The sequence below is a fragment of the Herpailurus yagouaroundi genome, unplaced genomic scaffold (genome assembly GCF_014898765.1).
Source record: "Herpailurus yagouaroundi ecotype Mexico unplaced genomic scaffold, PumYag 166, whole genome shotgun sequence".
Classification (NCBI taxonomy): domain Eukaryota; kingdom Metazoa; phylum Chordata; class Mammalia; order Carnivora; family Felidae; genus Herpailurus; species Herpailurus yagouaroundi.
Genome location: NW_024412407.1, coordinates 2,396,538 through 2,417,960, shown reverse-complemented (window position 1 = coordinate 2,417,960; position 21,423 = coordinate 2,396,538). Strand labels below are relative to the sequence as shown.

At 48.5% G+C, this 21,423-nt stretch overlaps 1 long non-coding RNA gene across 1 annotated transcript; it reads right to left on the bottom strand.

Moving 5' to 3' along the window:
- Positions 1-65: 65 nt before the first annotated feature.
- Positions 66-21,134, bottom strand: LOC121038514 (uncharacterized). Its single transcript, XR_005794387.1, has 4 exons — positions 21,087-21,134; positions 2,963-3,018; positions 414-512; positions 66-186 (listed from the first exon to the last, which is right to left on the bottom strand). It is a non-coding gene; the product is annotated as an uncharacterized LOC121038514 (long non-coding RNA).
- Between the last annotated feature and the right edge of the window lie 289 nt (positions 21,135-21,423).

Sequence of the window (21,423 nt, the reverse complement as noted above, 5' to 3'; positions counted from 1 at the left end):
TGTCTTCAGAACACGTGCCAACGCCCTGACCCAGTAGTCCTATCTCTGACCAGGCAGAAGTCACTGCTGACCACAGGGGGTTCATAGGTGGGGGGGGGGCTCTTCTGAGGACCCACCTTCTCCAAATGAGGAGGGAATGGTCGATGAGAATTTGTCTTTTCAAACTGAAAAAGGTATACAAGCAACCTGCGCAGAATCCAAAAGGAAAGAAGGAAATCAAATGAAATACTTCCTACCCCACTCCAGAGGCAACCACTTGTAAAATAGTCCCTTAAACTGGACATATACGAATGTGTTTCCTTTTATTTTATGTATGTGGGACCGTACTATTCTGCAGCCTGGACTCCCAAACTCTGCCTTCTTCATCTCAGTATGTCTTAGACACCTTTCTAAAGCAGTATGTGTAGACCTACCTTGCTTTTTATGCCCGGTTGAGTGAATTTGGAATCTCTTCTACCTTCAAATGGAATCCACATGCATATTCCATTCTCCGAAAGGAAATTGTTGATCCGCTATTGAGGGAAAAAGCATGGAATTGCAGTAACTTTGCACTCTATCACCTCTCCTGTTTTGATAACCATTTTGATGATTTTTTTTCCTCCCCATCATGCATCTGAATGTCTATATCACATAAATCTCTCAATCTGCAACAAAGAGTAATTACCATGCTCCAAATGCTTCCAAGAATCAGAAACGTGATCTGTATAATGTCCAGTCATGGTCAAGAAGCCAATTTGACAGACGATACCTAGGTCTTTCTTGACCTTTTGCTTAGTAAACAGCCCTCCGTCTACTTTGAGCGATGTCGTACAAAATATGACATCATGTTACGTAAAACTTCTTGTATCTGTATAGGAATGCCATTGGGATTGGTTTTTTTTTAGAAGGATCCCCAGAATGATTTTCTCTCAGGTCTCAGCAACAAAAAAACTTACATTTGGTAGCAAAGGACTATTCTTTTTTTTTTAATATTACTTTTTTTTTTTAATTTTTTTTAACGTTTTATTTATTTTTGAGACAGGGAGAGACAGAGCATGAACAGGGGAGGGTCAGAGAGAGGGAGACACAGAATCTGAAACAAGCTCCAGGCTCTGAGCTGTCAGCACAGAGCCCGACTCGGGGCTCAAACTCACGGACTGCGAGATCATGACCTGAGCCGAAGTCGGCCGCTTAACCGACTGAGCCACCCAGGCGCCCCAGCAAAGGACTATTCTATTTAATCTGTACATTGTACACCCTATTCTTAATAGCTGCCTGGTACTATGGTGTGTAGAGTAAAAATGTACCTAACCCAGGTCTTTTCGTGATGGACATCTTGATTGCCAGTAGTTTGGTTTTTACAAAAAGTTGCAATTAGGGGCACCTGGGTGGCTCAGTCGCTTAAGCACCTGACTTTGGCTGAGGTCATGATCTCACAGCTTGTGAGTTTGAGCCCGGCATTGGGCTCTGTGCTGACAACTCAGAGCCTGGAGCCTGATTCCGGTTCTGTGTCTCCCTCCCTCTCTGCCCTTCCCCCGCTCACACTCTGTCTCTCTCTCTCTCTCTCTCTCTCTCTCAAAAATAAACGTTAAAAAAAAAAGGTTGCAATTAGTGTTAACTAATATGCTATTAATATCTGTAACTAATATGTATTAATGTGTGAGCAGATCTATAGGACAAATGTCTCGAAATGGTATGGTGGGCTCGAAACGCTATACATTAACGAATATTTAGGAAGTGCCTACTTTATGCCAGGCCCCATGCTAGAGCGCTAACAGCCTAATGGTCAAAAGTTATGTGCAGTTTTGGAGGGCCTGGCTGGCTCAGTCTGTAGAGCGTGTGACTCTTGATATAGGGGTTGTGAGTTCAAGCCCCATGTTGGGTGTAGGGATTACTTTAAAAAATAAATTCTAAGAAAAAAAAAACATGTGCGTTTTTATCCATTCTTTCAACAAATACTTGCTGAATACCTACTATGTACCAGCTACTCCTCCAGGTACTAGAGATACATCAATGAGCGAAAAAGACAAAATTACTATCCTCATGGAAACTCTATATCCTAGAGACAAAAGACCAAGAAAAAACCAGAAACATAACATAGCGTGAACATATAGAAGGTAATAAGTGACCTGGGCCTGGGTTGAGCAGGCAAGGAAGATCACAGTGGGGAGAGTCAGGAAAGTGAAAGGGGTATGCCTGAAGATCTTCAATCAAAATGAAAAACAAATGGGGTGCCTGGGTGGCTCGGTCGGGTGAGCGTCTGACTCTTGGTTTTGGCTCAGGTCATGATCTCACAGTTTGTGGGTTCAAACATCGGGCTCTGCAGCTGGCAGCGTGGAGCCTGCTTGGGATTCTCTTTCTCTCTATCCTTCTCTCTCTCTATCCTTCCCCTGCTCAAGCTGTCTCTGTCTCTCTCAAAATAAAGAAACATTAAAAAAAAAAAAAAAAAAAAAAAAACAGAGGGGGCACCAGGATGGCTCAGTTGGTTAAGCATCTGGCTTCAGCTCAGGTCATGAACTCACGCCTCCTGGGTTCACGCTCCGCACTAGGCTCTGGGTTCAAGGCCTGCATGGGGGCTCTGCTGAAAGTAATGAGCCTGCTTGGGCTTTTCTCTCTCCCTCTGCCCTCTACCCCCCACTCTCTCCTCTCAAAATAAAGAAATAAACTTAAAATACAGCATGTACTTTACCTAAAATACAGCATGTTTACTCTGCAACCTCTAAAACTATGGGGTCCTTGGTGGAAAAAAGCTAAAGACAGCACTGTTTGAGACCCTTTGTCTGCGGGAGGCTCAGGGAGACAAAAGCCAGGACAGGCAGCCCTCCAGGCTAGCTGGCATGGGTGTGGGGGGGTGAGGTGGGTGGGGGGGGTGGGGGGGAGCTCCCCAGAGGGACAGGGCGGAAGTCTTTATCACTGCAGCGCCCTGAGAAGCTGCAAAGTGAACAGAGCAAGGGCTAGCTTCCTGAGTTACACAAGACGTTACCTGGAGCTTCTGTGAGCCGGGACACTTGCTTTCTCTGGGCTCCTTGGTGCTGCTACCTGGAGGAAAACATCCTAGCTGAAACCAAGGCACCCCGCTGAGGGGTTGCTCACCCTTCCTAAGCCTACCTCCCCAGAATAACCCTAAAAATCCCGTCCCACCTCTCCTCTCCCCATGCTCTCTCCAAGCCCTGCTTTGTCTATATCTTTCTCCCCAGCCTTTACAGGAGTCTACAAGAGACAAAGCCCTGGGGCAGGGAGTTTTACTTTCTGAGATCTGTTTTAGGAAAGCAATCAGAGTGGTTTTCTTGCCCCGTCTGCCCTACTATTTTCTAGATATGTAAGTGTAATACTGAATGTGCTCTCTCAGGCCACACGGAAGCCCCAGATCTGATGATGAGCCCCCACCCCCCCCACACACACACACCCCCGCAAAGGGCTGCACAGCCCTGGCTGGCCCTCAGTGTAATTTAGACACGAGGTATCCGGCCTTCCTTGGGCCCCTAAAAAGGAGAGACTGATGGCCCCGGCCGCCAGATGTGGGACTGCAAGCAAATGTGGGATGCGGACGTGCCTGAAGGGGAAGCAGAAAGCCCCTGGCAGAGTCTGAGCAGTGCCTGCGGCGGAGTCAAGCTGACCCGGGTAACCCAAGACGATGCACCTGATATGACTATCCCTCCCCATCAGACAATGTCTCCCAGTTCCCAGGGCGCTAATGCATTTGATCCCTAGTACAATCCTGTGAGCTATGCGAGGCAGAGGGTATTACTGGCTTTAGCTCAGAGAAGTAGGCACTGAGGTTCCCAGAGATCATGTGACTTATCCGAGGCCACAGAGCTAGAGGCTTAAGGCAGGAAACCACCTATCCAGATCCCCAGTCCCACGCTCTCTCTTCCGTGTATTCTAACTTAGCCCAGGGTTTCTCCAGCCGTGGCTGCAATTCCAGTCACCAGAGGCATTTTACGAACAATACCAACGCCCAGGTCCCATCTGCAAAGATTGTGATTTGGTTGCTCCGGGGTGAGGACCCAGGCCTCCTGGCAAGTGTTAAAATATGATTTTGGTGATTCCAAGAGGCAGGCAAAGTGGAGACTCCCATTCAAGCTGTGCCTAGGGTCAACACCATGGCCTTCCCTCCTGATGCAGGTCACGGATGTGTGTGTTTTACACTGCACACTCCTGGAAAAGCCCAAGGCCCCTGGGGCAATCCTCCTCGTCTCCCACTGGGGAAGATGACCTCTTGAGGGGCAGCCCATTTTTTTTTTTAATTTTCTTTTTTTTTTTCAACGTTTATTTATTTTTGGGGGGGACAGAGAGAGACAGAGCATGAACGGGGGAGGGGCAGAGAGAGAGGGAGACACAGAATCGGAAGCAGGCTCCAGGCTCTGAGCCATCAGCCCAGAGCCTGACGCGGGGCTCGAACCCACGGAGCGCGAGATCGTGACCTGGCTGAAGTCGGACGCTTAACCGACTGCGCCACCCAGGCGCCCCGAGGGGCAGCCCATTTTGTGGCCAAAGGGGAATATTAGCAATTCCAAGGTTATATGATGCAGCCGTCTGTTTTCATTTCATCCTTCCTCTCTCTATGCATAATCCAGCCTGGATACTAAATTAATAAATGGTACTGGAAGGTGAAGAACTACGTGGATCACATATCCACTTCGTGGGGTTTTTCAAAGACAAAAACAACTATAGATAGATAAAATGTATATGCACTCATAGGTATCTATCCTTGTATATGCAAAGATCTCTGGAAGGATACAGAAGAAACTTAAATTAATGATTGCCTCTGAAGAGAGAAATTGAAATAGGAAGAAACAAGGGTGCCTGGGTGGCTCAGGTTGAGCGTCCGACTTCAGCTCAGGTCACGATCTCGCAGTTTGTGGGTTCAAGCCCACCTCAGACTCTGTGCTGTCGGTCGGAGCCTGGAGCCTGCTTCGGATTCTGTGTCTCCCTCTCTCTCTGCTCTTCCCCCGCTCACGCTTTGTCTCTCTTTCTCTCTCCTCCAGAAATAAATGAAAACATTTAAAAAAATTTTTTTTTAAAGAAATAGGAAGAAACAAAGGTGGGAGGGAGATTTACTTTCCATCGTGTACCTTTGTACTTTTTGAATCATATATTACTAGTACACATACCAAAAAACTTTTTTTTGTGATCTTTTATAATGATACAGGAACCCACAGCTTTCCAGGGAAGAAAACTGTACGCCCATTTTTGTTGTTTCTGACCCACCCCATTCATTCAATCAGTCATTCCACAAACATTGACTGAGGCCCTGGGGTGTGCCAAGAACTATTCTAGGAGCTGAGGGTGGAGTGTGAGGATACAGACTAATAATCCTTATTCTTGTGGAGCTTACATTTTATTTCATTACATTTTTATAGTTTATTTATTTATTTATTTTGAGAGAGGAAGAGCACCAGTGGGGGAGGGGAGCAGAGAGAGAGAGAAAGAGAGAGAGAGAGAGAGAGAGAGAGAGAGAGAATCCCAAGCAGGCTCTGCACTGTCAGCCCAACTCGGGGGCCCAAACTCACAAACCGTGAGATCATGACCTGAGCTGAAGTCAGACGCTCAACGAACTGAGCCACCCGGGCACCCCTGGAGCTTATATTTTAGCAAATGGAGACAGACAACAAAAGATAAATGTAATAAGTAAATTATACTGTATATTAGAAGAGGTAAACATTATGGGAAAAAAGTAGAGCATCAGGGAATCAGGAGTTAGAAGGTGTATTTGTTTCCTGTTATTGCTGTAACAAATAATCATAAACTTAGTGGCTTAACACACATTTGTTATCTTGCAGTTTGTCACCAAGAATGACAGTTTGCGAGGTCAGAATATTTACCTCTTCTAATATACAATATAATTTACTTATTACATTTATCCTTTGTTGTCTGTCTCCATTTGCTAAAATGTAAGCTCCAGGGGCACCCTGGGTGGCTCAGTTGGTTGAGCGTCTGACTTCAGCTCAGGTCATGATCTCGCGGTTTGTGAGTTTGAGCCCCGAGTCCTAAAACCAAGGTGTCAGCAGGGCTGTGTGCCTTCCAGAAGCTCTAGGGGAAATTGATTTCCTTGTGTTTTCCACCTTCTAGAGGCCACCTGCACTCCTTGGCTTGTAGCCCCTTCTGCTATCTTCAAAGTCAGCTGTGTATCTTCTTCTCTTTCTTTCTCTGACTTCAACCACAAGCCCGATCTCCTTTTCAATGAGCGTGGCTTTGGTTTTCAGTTTATAAATGAGATCACAAAGTATTTGTCTCTCTCCATCTGACTTATTTCAATTAGCACAATGCCTTCAAGTTCCCTCCACGTGGTCGCACATGGTAGGATTTCCTCAATTTTTATGGCTGGGTTATATTCCACCACATACGTGTGCCACAACTTCTTTAACTCTCCATCCACCGATGGACACAGGTTATTTCCACGTCTTGGCTATTGGAAAGAACGCTGCTATGAACGTGGGGTTGCAGGTAGGTCTTTGAGTTAGTGTTTTCATTTCCTTTGCCGTATTCCCAAAAGCAGAATTGCCAGGTCATACGGTGGTTTTATTTTTAATTTTTTGAGGCTCCTCCATACCGTTTTCCATAGTGGCTGTATTTGACTGGGTTTGAAGGCAGTGAGGTCTCAGTAACCGCACGTCATGGAAAAACCGTACCTTCACTTACCACTTGGGGCGACCTTGAATGCCTTGGCCTTTTGGAGGTAGTGAGTCTTTGGCAGACTACACAGCTGTTAAGATAGACGAGGATGGTGGGAAAAGAGAAATCAAGGGCTCTCTGGGGTGGTCTGGCTGCTTTGGCCACACTGCTGGGTTCAGAGAATGGAAATTGGAAGCGCCAAGTTTTACATTCTTGGCTCAAGAGGACCAGGCTGCTTCTAAGACTTCCTACACGAATCTTTCAACTCCTGCAGCCACAGGCCTGATGCAGCTGAAGCCTGACACTGCATCAGCGGTTGAAATCATAGGATGCCTGGGTGGCTCAGTCAGTTGAGCGTCCAACTCTTGATTTCAGCTCAGGTCATGATCCCAGGGTCGTGGGGGTAGAGCCCTGCACTGAGTGTGGAGCCTGCTTAAGATTCTTTCTCTCCCTCTGTCTCTCTCCCCTGCTTGGGCTCTCTCTTTTACTAAAATAAAACAAAAATAAGAATAACTTTTAAAAAAAGAAGTTGAAATCACAGCCAGGTCTTCCATGAAAGCCAAGACATTGAGGAGGAATCCTAAGAATGGGAAAAGGAGCTTTGGGACATATTTGAAGATGCTGCATGCCCAGACCATGCTAAATCTCCCTGACTGGCAGAGATAGCCCCTCCTTCTTTGTCTAATGAGGCTGGCCCTGCCTTGTTTGGACATTCTGTAAGGGCTTCCCCTGAGATAGTTAACGTATGAGAAATGACTCAGACACAAAACCAGGGGGAAAGAGTACAAAATCTGACCCTAGGGAAGACTCACAAGACAAAAGAATTGCCAGTTTATATAGACACAAACTGGGGGCATTTGTATGTAGTTGGATTCTAAGGATGCTTAACCAGAAAGGAAGACACAGTTTTCCCACATAAATATTTACGTGGGTTTATTTATATGGACTCAGGGAATCCAAACTCAGTGCTGGCCCCAGCACCCAGGAATGATTTTATTGCTTTCCTTAGTTGTTTGGCTAAAACCTATCTCAGGAGTAGCATATAATAAGTGAAGCTGAGCTATAAGAAATCCTATTGCATAATTCAGAGGAAGGAATCTAAAGATTTACTGCGAAAGGAATGTCGGAATGATTTATCGTGGACAATCTACACACTCAACAGCTGACCACCAGAAGGGAAGCAAAGTGGGTTTGGTTACCTTAAAAGGCCACAGGGTCAAAGCAATAATCAGAATGGTCTGACGCACGGGATTATTTGGCAGTAATTACCTGATCATGGGGTTCTAATTTTCAATTGAGTGGGCAGTCTGGTAAAGTCATCTCTTATTGTTTTATTATACACGGGACTACTGGTGGCTGGCTTAGTCAGTAGAGCATGCAACTCTTGATCTCAGGGTCATAAGTTCCAGACCCACATGGGGAGTACAGCTTACTAAATAAATAAATGTGACTACCAGAAAAACTTTTAACCATTTACAAATCTATACAAAAAGATACACTCAAAAAACACCATCAACTAATCAAAACGGAATTCAAAAACGGTTTGAGCAATCCACAGGAAGGCAGGAAACAAATGAAAAAGAGAGCAAACAGAGAAAAAAAATAAAACAGTAGACCTCGGTCCTAATACAACAATAATTACATGAAGTGGTATAAATACCACACACAATGGAGTATTACTCGGCAATCAAAAAGAATGAAATCTTGCCATTTGCAACAACGTGGATAGAACTAGAGGGTATTATGCTAAGCAATATTAGTCAGAGAAAGACAAATATCATATGACTTCACTCATATAAGGAATTTAAGAACAAAATAGATGAACGTAAGGGAAGGGAAGCAAAAATAATATAAAAACAAGGAGGGGGACAGAGAACAAACTGAGGGTTCTGGAGGGGTTTGTGGGTGGGGGGATGGGCTAAATGGGCAAGGGGCATTAAGGAATCCGCTCCTGAATTCACTGTTGCCCGGTATGCTAACTTGGATGCAAATTTAAATAAATAAGTAAATAAATAAATAGGAAAAAAGCAAATCAGCAAAGATATAGAGGAAGCCAAAAACACCATCAATCAGTAGGATCTGCTTGACATTTATAAAACATTCCACCAGCAGAGCAGAATACACATTTGTTTTCAAGCGCCCACTGAGCTTACACCAAGATCGACCACATCCTGAACCACAAAAGCAATTCAATGGAGAAAACAGCCTTTTCTGACACAAGAGTGGTGTCAGAACAACTGGACATCCCGAGACAAAAATAAACAAACAAACAAACAAACAAATACCACAGCAACGATCTTGACCCAAGTCTCACACCTTATATAAAAATTAACTCAATGCTGATGACAAACTTAAGAGTAAACCATAAGACTCTAAAGCTTTAAGAGAAAACACTTAAGAAAAAAACAAAGAATAAAAACAGAGAAATCTGGGATCTAGGGCTAGGCAGAGTTCTTAGACTTGGGGACATCAACCACAAATCCATAAAGACGGATAAGCTGTACTTAATCAAAATTAAAAATTTTTTGTTCTGTGAAAGAAGGTGTTCATAGGATGAAAAGATAAGCAACAGACTAGGAGAAAATATTTGAATACCACACATCTATGATGACTAGTATCTAGAACATATAAAGGATTCTCGGGGTGCCTGGGTGGCTTGGTCGGTTAAGTGTCCGACTTCAGCTCAGGTCATGATCTCACGGTCTGTGGGTTCGAGCCCCGCGTCGGGCTCTGTGCTGACAGCTCAGAGCCTGGAGCCTGTTTCAGATTCTGTGTCTCCCTCTCTCTCTGCTCCTCCCCTGTTCATGCTCTGTCTCCCTCTGTCTCAAAAATAAATAAACGTTAAAAAAAAATTTTTTTTTAAAAAAGGATTCTCAAAACTCAATGGTAAAAAAAAATCCAGTCAGAAAATGGGCAAAAGATATGAGAAGACTTTTCCTGAAGAGGATACACAGGTGGAAAATAAGCTCATGAAAAGATGCTCCACATCATTAGCTGTGAGGGAAATGCAAATTGGAATCACAGTGAGATATCACTATACACCTATCAAAATGACCAAAGTAAACAATAGACAACACCAAATGTTGGAGTGGACCTGGAAAAACTGGATCACTCATACATCGCTGATGGGAATGCAAAATGGCCCAGTCACTCTGAAAACAGTTTGGCTGTTTCTTAAAAATCGAAACATATAACCCAGCAATTGCACTCTGGGGCATTTGTCCCAGAGAAATAAAAACGTATGCTCACACAAGAACCTGTGCAGGAAAAGCAACTTTATTCTTAATAGCTAAAAACTAGAAACAATCCAGATGTCCTTCAACAAGCAAATGAATGGTTAAACAGGGGGCACATCCATGTGGTAGAATACTTCTCAACAATAAAAAGGAATGAACTCTTGATACAGGCCATAGCCAGGATGAATCTCCAGGGAATTATGCTAATTGAGAAAAGCCAGTCCCAAAAGATTGCATACTGTGTGATTCCATGTATAGAACATTCTAGAAATGGAGAACAGCTTAGTGGTTGGGGTGGGGGGTGCTGATTAAGGAGGAGATGGGGCCATAGGGAAGTGAGCGTGGCCATACAAGGAAAACACCAGGGATCCTGTGGTGATGGACCTGTTTTGTATCTTTCTTCTTATCAATGTCATTATCTTGTCTGTGATGTAATACTGTAGTTTTGCAAGATGATATAAATGGGGAAAACTGGGCAAAGGGTACATGGGATCTCTCTGGAGTATTTCTTACAACTCCATGTGCATCTACAATTATCTCAAAAGTCTGAATTTTTTAAAACCTGGCACATAAAATGTTACGCATTTATTTTCTCAAAAAAAAAAAAAGTTAATGTGCAATTCTTAACCCTAAACATATGCGCACGTGTGCACACCCACACCGAGATTTTTTCCCTCTGAAGGTTATGATAGGAAAGAGCTCCCTCTTATTTTAGGAGAATGGAGAGAGGTCGCAGGTGCCCCGGGACTCGCCCAGGGTTTTACCAGGAGTCTCGGGACAAACGGAAACCAGGAGACCCCTCCAGCTAGAGGCGGTGGGAGGCACGGCAGCCCTGCCCTGGGTCCCAGACCCAGCCCGAGCGGGGGCCACGCGAAGCGCGGCCAGAGCTGCGCCCTCGCAGCTGGGGACACCCAGGTGCCACCCGCCGGCACCCTGGGGGCGCGCGGAGGGCGGGGGACAGGGGACGGGGTCCGCAGCGCCCTCCTGGGTCCACCGTCGGCCGCTTCCCGAGGGTGGGGTGTGAGGACGCAGCGGAAAGCAACAAGAGCGCGGGCAGGATCGCGGCTTCCCCACGCGGCTTGCTGGGAAATGAGGCGAGACGGCTGGCGGCTCAGAGCCCGGGACAACACCCCCCAGCTCCAGAGCCAGTTCTAAAGCAGAATTTTTGAGATCCAGGGTTCTGCTTCCCGCCTGTCCCGGCTCTAGCTGAGCCCACCTCGCCGCGCGCTCCCCGCTGTCCCGGACTCTGGCGCCTTCCCTCGGTTCCTCCCCGCACCCCACCCTTCCAACCTTGGCTGTGGCTTTAAGGGGAATCCCACCCCAACACAAAGCTTCTTCATGTTCTTCCAGTTCGTTTCCGCCCCTCGGACCTGCCCACCGAGGAATGCGGCCCACCGAGGAAGGAGGCCTCGGAAATGGCCAGAGGAGAAGGGCGCGGCAGGTGCCAAGAGCGAGGGGGTGACCAGAAGCCCGCTGTGGGAATGGGAGGGAAAATAGGCTCCCGATCTGGGAGTGGCCGAGGCCTGAGCTCGTGAGAGGCGGACCTTGGGCTAGACTGCCTGGGTTCAAATCTCTGGTGAACCACTCACTACCCGAGTGACTGTGGGCAGGTTCCTTACCTCTCCAGGCTTAGTTTCCTTTGTCCTAAAATAAGGCTAAAATAGTGCAATGCCCCCTGGAGTTGCTGAGAGGATTAAATGAATGAAGATATACAAGGTTTTAGGGCCCTGTCAAACCCACAACAAGTGCTATATGAGGCTTGATGTTATTATAAGTAGTTGAGCACCAGAATTCAGGGGTCCTCTTCCCAGGTTCCATAACTGCCACTGCCCCTTTCTCTCTGGAAGGCCTGCCACATAACCTCTGGAAGGTACTATGCATTGGTCACCAAGAATGGTAAGGGTGCTGGGCAGCCCCACCCACCTACCCAGCCAGTCCCCTCACCCTGGCCCAGGTGCCTTTCCCCTCTCCCAACCCTGGGGAAAGCCTCAGCTCTCCTTGATGAAGGGAAGTAGGGAGAGGGATGTTCTGGCCTCACCTGGTCTGGATCACCCATCCGAGTGAGGAAAGCTGGCAAGGTCTAAAATCTGAATCCAGTCCCAGGCCTGTCACTACTTCTGTGACCTCAAGTCAGCCACTCTCTGGGCCTCAGTTTCTTCACGAGTGAAATAAAGACATTCGTGTGTGTGTGTGTGTGTGTGTGTGTGTGTGAGTTCTCTGCCCAATGTGGGGCTTGAACTCGCCACCCTGAGATCAAGAGTCGTATGCTCTACCGACTGAGGCAGCCAGGCACCCCAAGACATGCCTTTCTCGAGCCCACATTTATTAGATGTGAGACACTGGCCTGGCCTGCCCTATCTGAAGAATGGCTATGAAGATCACCCGGAATAATGCAGGTAGAGGTGCGTCATAAAGTTCTATACAGTTCCATACATACTACAATCCTCACATTATAATAGGCCTTCCAGGTCACCCTCTGCTTGTCTTCCCACTCCCCCCACCTTCCACCCATAATTCCCTCCAGGAGATTAGGGATTTCTGTCTGCTTCATCTTCAGTTGTAACCCCAGCACCTAGCACCATGCACATAATAGGTGGTCAATAAATATGTGCTGAATAGATCAATGAATGGTTCAAATTTGGCCTCTCCAAGTAGAAATCCTCTTTCTGGCCTCCCCAACTTTTTCTGTATGAAGATTTTTAAACCAGCACAGCCCCCTTGGGTACTCTAGTTATTAGAACATTATCACTGCTTCTACTAGGCTGAAATCTGCCCCCTAACCTTCCAGACTCAGCCTTGCCGGCTAGAGCTACCCAGAGCTCCCTCTGCCATAAGGGTTCATGTGTGAGTGATTACTATTATCCTAACCTGGGTAGGGGGAGTCCAGAGCGCTGTGTAAGGATGAGCCCCACTGCTGGCCTCGGCCCCACCTGCCCCAGGCATGAGCTGAGGAAGCAATCCTCTGCTTAGGAACATCTCCAGGAGGTTTTTTCAGCGATCCTTGGGTCTTGGGAGTCTGTCGCTACCAAAGGCCCTGATCAGAACACGATGAAGTGTCTGGTGCTGCAGCAAGAGGGATTTAGGGTAAACTGGGGATTCGAAGGCATTATCCTGCCCTGGGCCCAAAGCCCACAGAGTTCTCCCCCACCCCTTCCTCAGGCAGCAGGGTTGAGCGGGCCTCTGCCACATTGGCTGAACTTTCTCCATCACGCACCCACTCAGGAGATCGGAAGCCATGCATTTACGCTACTGAGCTTCCCCCCTGGCCCTTCCCACACACGCCTGTGTTTGAGTCCTGCTTTGTGTCCACTGCTAGAGCTGATGATTTACAGTCAAGGCCCGATGAAAAGGCTGGGGAGCCAAGGCCAAAAGGGGACAGGAAGGCAGAAGCTTTGAAGCCACCCAAGTTTGAGGAGTGCATTCCAGCCCCTTGGGGCTCATGGCCCCCCACCCAAGTTAGTCACCTTTGGCAGACACACGCTGTCCCTTTCCCTCTTCTTCTTCCCTACACCGCTGGGGCCTCTTCCAGGATGCCTTCTCCACCTGCATCAACTCTGCGCTGCTGTGCCCCCATCACCCTGCCCCACCCCCACTGACATCAAAGCAGTGTTTTTCAAACTGCAGGGTCTGAGCACAAGAGTTGACTAAGCAGCACAAATTTTTTTTTAATTTTTTTTTTTAATTTTTTTTTTAACGTTTTATTTATTTTTGAGACAGAGAGAGACAGAGCATGAACGGGGGAGGGGCAGAGAGAGAGGGAGACACAGAATCGGAAGCAGGCTCCAGGCTCTGAGCCATCAGCCCAGAGCCCGACGCGGGGCTCGAACTCCCGGACCGCGAGATCGTGACCTGGCTGAAGTCGGACGCTTAACCGACTGAGCCACCCAGGTGCCCCTTTTTTTAATTTTTCAATGTTTGTTTATTTTTGAGAGAGAGAGGCAGAGCACGAGCGGGGGAGGGGCAGAGAGAGAGGGAGACACAGAATCTGAAGCAGGCTCCGGGCTCTGAGCTGTCAACACAGAGCCCGATGTGGGGCTCGGACTCATGAACTGTGAGATCATGACCTGAGCCAAAGTTGGACGCTTAACTGACTGAGCCACCCAGGTACCCCGCATAAATGTAGTTTCAATAAAATGAACAGAGTAATCTAGATCAGAGCATACTGTGTGGTAAGGTAAGAATGAATACCGTTATACTGTTTCTTGAAACATGTCGCACACACACACACACACACACACACACACGCTCCATGTAGAGCACTTGGTTCTGTCATTTTGAAGGTCTAGCCTGGGTCTGGGTATATGACCCATTGACCTCGCCCATTCCTCTTCCTCCTTCTGCTTCTAGACAACATCCAATAGAACTTTCTGCAGTAATGGAAATATCTATGTTGTCTAACATGGTAGCCACTAAGTACATTTGGCTATTGAGCCCTTGAAATATGGCCAGCGTGACCGAAGAAATGATTTTTTTATTATATTCAATTTCAATTAATTTCAATTTAACTCACCACAGTAGAGTCTAGTGGTTAATGGCTGCCATATTGCACCAGTGCCATTCTAGACTGTAAGCTCCCCATGGGCAAAGACAAGGCTGTTTTGTTCACTGTTTATACTCCTAGGACTTAGCATGGTTCTAACATAGGCTAAGTCACCAATAAATGGAGGCGGGGGGGGAGGAAGAGGAGACACCAAAGAAAAATGTAGCCCAGCCCAGACCTATAGAATTTTCCAATCTCCATAGTGTAAATACTCCCGTGATGGTCAATTTCATGCTACTAGGGGATTCATTCTGGCAAGCAAAATTTCTGAACTTAGTGATCAGCTCTCGTTAGCCTTGGAATGAATGAACAACAGCAACAACAACAACAACAAAAATGAACAAACAAGCTACCAGGATGGAACTCTGCGGGCAGAACACCCCAGGGAAGGAGGCATCAGGAGAGTGGACGGAAGGGATATTTTAAGCGGTCAATAATCATCTTTCTCCCTTTGTGGCTCCTCTCTGTACCAAGAGATAGAATGTGGTGTGGGGGATGGCTGACCTTCCTCATTCTGTGGCCCCACTCCACAAACCCCACAACTTTAAGAAACCCCAAGGACTCTCCAGCAGGCCTAACTAAGTCGTTGTCGCCAGAGGAAAATCCTATATGCCACAAAAGCTATTTAATGAATATCAAAGCACGTGGAATGAACCCTACGCTGAGTGTGAGGTAGTCGCTACCATTTTTTTAAACATGCCCCAGGTCCAGAAGTTACACAGTCTCCCTTGGTCACTTGGACAGCCTCTGTAGTGGGGCCGGGGGGGGGGGGTGCTAAAACTATAAATCTTGCTGTCATTTAGGAATGCTTAGTGCAAATGTTTATGGGCCCAAGTCACCTTTTTCCACCTCTCTTTTGAAGGGCGTTACAGTCCCCCCTGGGGTCACGCCTGCATTCCACACATGTCCAAGGAAGGAGGGGCAGGTTGCCTACTTTGGGGATAGCCAGGACCCAGGTGGAGACCCTTGGTCTTAGCGCTAAATGATTCGGAACACAGAGCGTTCAAATAAAAATTCAAGTAACCAAACCAAAGACAAGGATGCAGGAAAGCTCGGGAGATGAATTCAGAGCAAAAGAACGGTGGGGCAGTAAACGCTACAGGCGTTCAGAGGAAGGATGGTGATCATGAGTCACGGCGGAGGCGGAATTCGAGGGAGGCTAGGGTTTGTGCAGTGGGAGAGGTGTGCATTCCAGATGAGAGAATGAGAACATAGCCCCCGAGGCCCAACTACCAGCCTCGCACATAATAGCGACTCCATAAACACGTGTTCATAGGGTCTCAGAAAATCTGAGTCTGCTCTTGGCTGTAGCCGTACCAAGGGAGCACAGGTGGGCAAGTGCCAAGCCTCAGGCACTACATTACCAGGGAGATAACCTTGAGATGGCAGGAGCAGCAGAGGCATACAGGGAACGGAGCTGAGCCAAAAGCTCGGAACAAAAGGGTCTTGTCCCTGCAGCCACTCTCCAGGATTGCAACCCTCCGGCTGCCCCAAGGCTCCAGGCCTGAATAAGGAAGTAACACCCTGCCTGAAGAATGTTGCTCTGCCCAGCTGGGGTCTCAAAGGCCTGCTGCCCATCTTGGCAGTGCCTTGAGCCCTGACTGGCACCAGGCCCAGCCACACTTCGCTCCTCAAAGCTATCAGATTCCTCTGTTGGCAGGGCTGAGGGGGGCTGGACGGTCGCAGCCCCGGTCTAATCAGAGCCTTCCCAGGGTTCCCTGGAGCTCTCTCATGTGCCACCACTTCCAGGCCTCAGTCACCCCACCCAGCCCTTCTCAGCAAGGTCTCTGGCTTATCCAAGCTCCCACCATATAACACAATCATCCTTAAAAGACAGAATCTGGCTATTCAACTCCTATCCCAACAATTCCAAATTCTAGAAGCTCTGAAGACCAAAAGTTCTCTGTAATTCACTTACATGTTAAACCTGACATGGAGCTATTTAGTTTAGTTTTGTTTTTTGGTTTTTTTTGTTTTTTTTAATGCTTATTTACTTTTTGAGAAACAGAGAGACAGAGCATGAGCAGGGGAGGGGCAGAAAGAGAGGGAAACACAGAATCCGACGCAGGCTCCAGGCTCGGAGCCATCAGCACAGAGCCTGATGCGAGGCTCAAGCCCACAAACCATGAGATCATGACCTGAGCCAAAGTCGGATACTTAACCGTCTGAGCCACCCAGGCACCCCGAGTTTTTATATATCCAATTTAGTGTGACTATTCCTGGATTTCACTGCAGAAATAAATGTTCAGTGTCTGATTCCATAATTCCAGGGGCCACCTCAAAGCCCACTGTGGTTTTCGTTATACATTATACATTTCATTATACATTATATGCACTACATTTCCTTTCTAAACTCTGAAAGTCAGAAAAAGAGTCATCTGGACCCAAGGCTTAGGTTAAGGGATTGTGTACTTGCAGCCTAAGCCCAGGTTTAAGCTCCTACTGAAACTATTTTGAGCCTGGGTGCCTGCTCCTTAGAGCTGATGATGGGGAGGAATCCCAGGAAGACAAGCCAGGGCAGGGGGCACTTCAACAGCTCAGGCAGTGACAATTTACCAACAGGGACACCAGTGCAGTGTTTTGATGCTTTAACAACACGCAGCAGCCCAGAGGCGTACCGAGAGCCATGCGGCCCGGAGCCATGGCTTCCCCCTTCCAGCCACCAGAGTTTGAGACAAACTCCTATCCTCACCTGGGTTTCTTCCTCATTTGAATGAACCCACCTCGTTGCCCTTGGTGGGGGTGAAAGGAACAGAAGCATGCGGCACACTTAAGGAACTCAGTGGGTATCAGCTACTTTGATTGTTCTTTCATCCAGTATTTCTTGACCTGCTAGTCCCCTCTGGGCAAGACAATGTGTAATTTACAGGGTGAACTCAAGGAGAGAAAGAATGTGCACGTACAAGTAAAAGCAAGATTGGACTGAGCAGATTAAAATCAGATTTCGGACGAGAGGAGAGTCTGGAGAAAAGGAAGTAGGAAAGGTAAGAAACATGTCCTGGGCAGTGGCAGGAGACCCGATCAGGTCAGGCTGATACACTGGACAACGAAAGTCCCATGGTTCTTTCCTCCCTGGGCCGTTTCCCCCTACATTTAGCCTTCTATCTCCTCTGAGTTCCTTTCCACTTTCTGTGATGCCAAATACCTGAAGTAAAATTGGACCAAGTCTTTACGACCCCCAGGGGTACAACCAGACCCAAATGTGGAAGCCACGGGAGGCCGATTTCCACTCAAATGAGGTACTTTCCCCAGGAGGTCTCCTGCAGAAAGGAGGTCTGGAAGGCTGGTCACCTCATCCTCATCCCAGCGAGAGGGCCTGGGTTTGGGCCTTGGGCAGAGTCAGCGCAGATGGCCACGCCCACCCAGAGGGGCTGGGGTGCTGTAAGCTGAACCTCAAAAGAGGCCCCATGTTGGGGCCCCTGGGTGGCCCAGTCGGTTAAACGTCCAACTTCAGCTCAGGTCATCAGCTCATAGTTCGTGAGTTCAAGCCCCACGTCGGGCTCTGTGCTGACAGCTCAGAGCCTGGAGCCTTCTTTGGATTCTGTGTCTCCCTCTCTCTCTCTCTCTGCCCCTCTCCTGCTCCTGCTCTGTCTCTCAAAAAAATAAATAAATAAATAAGTGTTAAAAAAAATTTTTTTTTAAAGAGGCCCCATGTTGGCAGAGCCCTGGCCAGCTTACCAAACGGGTCCATCTAATTCCATGCCTGCAGCAGGTCTGAAGATAGTGGGGGAGGAACTCAAGTCCCAGTCCTTGGGACTGGGGGGTCTAGGACCCTGGGTGGAGAGAAGCAACATCCCCTGGGGTGCCGGATGTGATGCACATTGCACTTTAAGGGAGGGGAATCTATCTATGCACATAATATACAAAATGCAAATTATACATCAAAGAGCAGAATATAATTGGTAGGGGCTTAGCTGTGACAAGGGCTGGCAAGGGTTCAGGGGACAGTCTGTGTCCTCACAGCCTCTCCATTTGGGCATTCCTGCCCCTGCTCTCTTTGCCTTTCTCCGCCTCTCTGTCTCTGTCTCTGTCTCTGTCTCTGTCTCTCTCTCTCTCTGTCACACACACACACACACACACACACACACACACACACACACCATACTTCTTTCCTCCCTCTGACCCCTCACCCCATCCTCTCTCCTACCCCATCCCCACCCACCCACCCAGGAGGGGATGCAGCCATTGCTCTTGATGAATGTAAAGTGTGGCCAGACAAAGCAGACAAAGCCATGCTCAGGAAACCACAGGGGACCAAGGTCCAGCAGAGTCTGCCCTGCTTCGTCACTACTGGAGAGTAGAGGCACACCCAGGACTACAGAAAAGGAGGCAGCCAGGGGGAGGGACTGGGGGAGAGGGGTTTCCTGGAGGTGGTGGGCATCTTGCTGATAGCTAAGGATGAGTGCAATGTAGGTGGAAAGAGGAAGGGGGGCAGGGAGTGGTGACGGGAGCACCATAAGTCAGGGCTTGGAGAGTCATTTGCCTTGATCCATGGAAAACTCCCCTTCCGGAAGTAAAGGGGCCATTTTTGGAGAGGACCTAGGGATTGTGGAAGGGGGGACATTGACCTAATAATATGAAAATACCTCTTCCTCCTTGACATTAGGAAGCATGCAAGAGAGAGAGAGAGAGAGAGAGAGAGCGCGCGCTGGAGGCATCTCTGGTTCCAGAGCCATCCCAGGGCCAAATTACACCCCCACCCCAAGACTGAAGCACCTGCAGACAACACCCCGGCACCGAGCTCAGAGCTGAGCTGGCATCCCCCACCTTTCCAGCCCTGACCTGAAGGAGAAACAGATGGGTGGGGGGAACCAAGGCATGAAGAAAGGCAAGTGGCCTACGTTGGGACAAAGAGAGCCCTTCCTGTGAAAGCAGCCCCAAACAGCACGGTCCCAGATTCCCAGACAGGGAAGCCCAGGCTTCCCAGGCTATTAGCCCAGCCAATGCCCCTACAAGAACAATCCTAGGGAGGTCGCTGCCCCCCTCCCCCTGTCTCTGGGACATTCTCCCAGACCCAAGGCTCAGCGTGGCTCTCCATTCCAGTGGATTCTTCCCTAGACCACTAGGGAAAGCAGTGGGGGGCAGCAAACCTTGGGTCTGGGGATCACAAGGAGAGAGAGGGGACAATCTGGCACACCTCTGTAGGGGTCCCCAGAGACCCAGCGAGCTTGTTCCAAACCATCCCCCTTTGCTCTTGAGGCCTCGGTGAGAGAGCCCAGAGGCACACGGTCAACTGAACCCTTCCCTGGACAATGCCACGCCCTCAGGCCCAGAACAGTTCATCCCATGCTACCCGAGACGCAGGGAAGGCTTTGAGGCCCAGGCTTTATTGTGGACAGAACCCCTGGCCAAGTGTGGACCCCGTGTTCGAGAGTCCTCAGACTGAGGCTTCTTCAGTTCCACTGATTCTAGATCTTCGCTCCAGGGACTTCTGGGCTGGCTGAGACAAGGGTCCCAGCTGAGGGGAAGAAGTGGGGGAGATAAGAAAGCATGGGGCCCTTGCCTCTCTGCCCTGAACAACAGTCTGAACTTTGCTTCCAGAATTATCTTTAAATCTGCATCTGTCCCCCTCTCACCAATCCCTCCCCCAATAGTAAACACCTTTAATGGCCTCCCATTGTTGAAGGTCTAAAATCCAGTCTCCTTAAGCCTGCATTCCCTCTCTCCCACCACCCCCTCACTCCTTAACTCTTTCTCCAAGCTCCTCCTTCTCTAAACCATCCCCTCCACCTGAGCTGATCCCAAACAATGTCTCCTACGCTGCCTGCTGCCTCCGGCCCATGCCTTGTCTCCTACATCCCAAGCTTCCCTCCAGGAGGCAAACCACACCTCGTCCCTGAGGCCTTCCTTGTAACTATGGCACCCACTGGCTGCTGAGGCTCTCCTCCTCCTTAGCACCACCTGCCGAGATCATTCTTTCGGTACTTGGGGTGCCTGGCCCCATACGTGGGCTGGCATTGGTTATTTGCATGGACATTGTATCAGTTCAGTGACAGCACCTGCTCCACCATCCCGGAAGAGACAGGGTAGAGAAGCCCACAGCAGGGGTCAAAACCCCACAGCACGAACCCAAGAGATATCCACATACTGATTAAAATCAGAGGGCTCCCAGGGCATCTGGGTGGCTCAGCTGACTGAGCATCTGACCTCGGCTCAGGTCATGATCTCGCCGTTCATGAGGTCGAGCCCCACACGGGGACGGAGCCCGCTTCGGATCCTCTGTCCCCCTCTCTCTGCCCCTCCCATCCCCTCTCTCTCTCAAAAATAAATAAACATTAAAAAAAAAAAAAAATCAGAGGTCTCCCTCCAGTTTCAGAAGGCAGAACCCGGCCTGAGACTGCTAAGCCATTGGGGTTACAAAAAGACCCAAATATGGAGACCAAGCCTAAGGTAGGGGGCATGGAAAGCACTTGGGAGGTAGACTCCTTACCCCCCAAGGAAGAAAATGAACAGCAGGAACCAGAGGGGGCAGAAACTAGCTCTTGGGAAAGAATGTTCTTGGGAAAGAACTAGCTCTGGGGAAAGAAGCTAAAAGAAAGAAAATGGAAGCTTTCCAGAGGGGGGGGGGGGGCCCGGGTCTTATCTGATGTTTACATTCCAGAGGGCCCCTGTTGCTTTTCCTCGTGTTAATTAGAAAATGCCTGAGGATCCATGTGTGCTGGGAGACAGGAATTCAGGCCCCTCCCCTGACCCTCACCCCATCCTGCTCCCCTCACCTCTGACCTCCCAGCTTGCTGTGTGGATGGACTGATGGGGGGGGGGGGACCTTGGGGAAAAAAATTAGAAATAGCTGCTGAAATAGCCAGTTCTCTCAGTCAGCCTACCGTGAGCCCCAGCGCCCTTACCCACCATCAGGATGGCCAGGGGGCTGACACTTCATCCATTCATCCATCCAACTGTTCATTCAAGGTCACATATAAGGGCCTGCTATATATGTGTCCGATGCTGTGCTTGGGTACAGACACTTCTGTGGGAATCTCTGTGCTCAAAAGTATATGATAAAAGCGATAATCCAGGGGCGTCTGGGTGGCTTAGTGGGTTAAGCACTCAAAT